Genomic DNA, 3167 nt, shown 5'->3' with positions numbered 1-3167 from the left:
TTGAGAGGCCAGCAGTGATCACTCTGCTGGCTCACAGTGAGAAATTCATGATGTTTACTCTAATGTTGTGGCCCTCTCCACTCCACGCTTGGCGGCTACTGTTTCCCGTCCCAAGCTGCTGCTCCTGTCTGCAGGTCAGGGTTCAGCAAGAGAGTGGGGATAAAGGAGAAGAGACTCCAGAGGTTCTGATCGAGTCTCAAGTCTCGTTTATTGAAGGGAAATCTGGGGTATTTATATGCTTTTGCCACGTGCCTTGTAGGCACGTGGATACCACGTGCCTTGCAGGTGTTGATATGATGTAAGCCTTACAGGCGTGGATACCACATGCACCTTATAGGCATGTATGGCATGGATAGCACGTGGACAGCATGTGAACTGCATGCCTTGCAGGTGTGGCTACCACGTGTGCCTTGCAGCTGGGGGCAGTAAACAGCAAAACAAAATATGTTGGATATCAGAGTGTGCTTCAGCTGTTGTAGGCTGTTGAAAAACAAGTCTCGGAGGCTGTGTCTGGCTCCCACTCTCACAGTCATTGCAGTACATTGAGCTCCATAGAGACAGCGCCGGGGCAAGCGAGAGCCGGACGGGCACTGGTCGATTCTGTGCCTTGCGGAGGAAAACCAACTAAACATGGGCAAAGGAGATCCTAAGAAGCCGAGAGGAAAAATGTCCTCATATGCATTCTTTGTGCAAACCTGCCGGGAGGAGCACAAGAAGAAGCACCCAGATGCTTCTGTCAACTTCTCAGAGTTCTCCAAGAAGTGCTCAGAGAGGTGGAAGACTGTGTCTGCTAAAGAAAAGGGGAAATTTGAAGATATGGCAAAGGCTGACAAGGCTCGTTATGAAAGAGAAATGAAAACCTACATCCCTCCCAAAGGGGAGACCAAAAAGAAGTTCAAGGACCCCAATGCACCCAAGAGGCCTCCTTCGGCCTTCTTCCTGTTCTGTTCTGAGTACCGCCCAAAAATCAAAGGTGAGCATCCTGGCTTATCCATTGGTGATGTTGCAAAGAAACTAGGAGAGATGTGGAACAACACTGCAGAGGATGACAAGCAGCCCTACGAGAAGAAGGCTGCTAAGCTGAAGGAGAGGTAAGAAAAGGATATTGCTGCCTACAGAGCTAAAGGAAAACCTGATGCAGCGAAAAAGGGGGTAGTCAAGGCTGAAAAGAGCAAGAAAAAGAAGGAAGAGGAAGATGATGAGGAGGATGAAGAGGATGAGGAAGAGGAGGAAGAGGAAGACAAAGATGATGAAGATGATGATGGTGAATAAGTTGGTTCTAGCGCAGTTTTTTTTTCTTGTCTATAAAGCACTTAACCCCCCTGTACACAACTCACTCCTTTTAAAGAAAAATTGAAATGTAAGGCTGTGTAAGATTTGTTTTTAAACTGTACAGTGTCTTTTTTTGTATAGTTAACACACTACCGAATGTGTCTTTAGATAGCCCTGTCCTGGTGGTATTTTCAATAGCCACTAACCTTGCCTGGTACAGTCTGGGGGTTGTAAATTGGCATGGAAATTTAAAGCAGGTTCTTGTTGGTGCACAGCACAAATTGGTTATATATGGGGACAGTAGTTTGGTTTTTGTTTTTCTTTTCTTTTGGTTTTATTTTTGGGTTTTTTTCCATCTTCAGTTGTCTCTGATGCAGCTTATACGAAGATAATTGTTGTTCTGTTAACTGAATACCACTCTGTAATTGCAAAAAAAAAAAAAAAAAAAATTCGGCTGTTTTGTTGACATTCTGAATACTTCTAAATAAATACAATTTTTTTTATTTAAAAAAAAAAAAACAAGTCTCACGTCAGGGTATATGGCTCAAGATGGCTGCAAAGCTGATAGCCGCTTTCTGCTAAAAGTCGGCTCCCAACACTCTAACCCAAAGATTTTTTCTCCCCCTTCTACTTTTCATTTCTTTATACTGATTGTTTTGGTCTGTCTTTCATGTTCAAAGTGTGTCTTAGGTATCTGGTACTCTTGCCCTGTCCATTCTTATTTGATTTCTCTTCTAGTTGGGAGGCCTGAGCTAAAGCGGGCATGTCAATCCCAGATTTCACCCAAAAGCAAGGTTTTCCAACTTTTGCTACACAGTAGAATGACCTGGAGCTTTTACTGGTGGCAGCAGGGCAGGGAAGCAGCACTTAGGTCTGGACAATTCCTCATCTAATGAAATCAGAATCTCAGGGAAGGGGGCTGAGATTAGTGGTTTAGAAAGGACTCCAGGTAGTTCTAATTGCAGACTGACTCCAGCTTTAGGGTTACTTAGTTCCTCTATGTTGAGAAACAGTCATTAGCAGTGAGACAGAAGAAAGTTCTGGAGATCCTATGTGCACAGGAAAGTATGGGAAGTAATGTAGATAAAGTAGGAGGTTTTGATTTCTTTGACAGGTATTGGTTATAAATGAAAAAATTCCTGGAGATGTTTCCGCATGTCAATGATTTCTTTTTTTTCTAGAGGACACAGAGAAAATACATTGGCATTCCTAGCTTTGTTCTCTTGAGATGGTCAGGCTGCTTTGTGAAGGATTTCCCACTCTCTGGCTTTGGTTTTTGCTAGCATCATGTGAGCCTTATAGGGCTTGGGGGCAGGGAGCCTGTGGTTTCCACATGCAGTGTGTAAGGTTTAATTGAATTTCCTGCTTCCCGTACAATTTCTTTCTACTCATAGGTCATCCATCGGTATGTCCCTTTGCAGAGTTTGGCTGCTTGTCTTTCTCTTGAGGAACAGTGCCTGGCCGACTGCAAGGCATAAGAACATTGGTTCTGTGTGCTTCTTATGTGGATTTGTAGCAGTTCCTCTGGGTTTAGCTCTGTTTTCTTTCCACCATCACGAAACCCTGGTGAGCTGACCCCTCCATCTTCAGGAATTCCTGAGTGTGAATATGACTGGGTCTCGGCTTCCTTTCTTAGTCCCCTTGGTTCATTAGTTGCTGGTATCCATGTAAAATCCACAGCTCTCATCTTTAAAAAACATAAGAGATAGTTTATTCTGGAGCCAGTTTGGGTGACCTTGGCCCGGGACACACAGAATTAGGTTATCCCAAATTTTATGTTCCAACATGGAAACAGACTCACTAAATTTTGTAATTTTGCCAAACAAAGAAAGTCATGAATCAAGGCAGGCTTAAGAACATTGGTGGGTACAGAGAGTGCATTTATAGTGAGATGG

At 43.7% G+C, this 3167-nt stretch overlaps 1 pseudogene; it reads left to right on the top strand.

Moving 5' to 3' along the window:
• Nucleotides 1-539: 539 nt before the first annotated feature.
• LOC117718828 (high mobility group protein B1 pseudogene) lies at nucleotides 540-1684 on the top strand (annotated as a pseudogene).
• The last annotated feature ends 1483 nt before the right edge of the window (nucleotides 1685-3167 follow it).

The sequence above is a fragment of the Arvicanthis niloticus genome, chromosome 1, assembly GCF_011762505.2.
Source record: "Arvicanthis niloticus isolate mArvNil1 chromosome 1, mArvNil1.pat.X, whole genome shotgun sequence".
Lineage (NCBI taxonomy): Eukaryota > Metazoa > Chordata > Mammalia > Rodentia > Muridae > Arvicanthis > Arvicanthis niloticus.
Note: the sequence above shows the minus strand (reverse complement) of the source record. Positions and strands in the feature narration are given on the sequence as shown.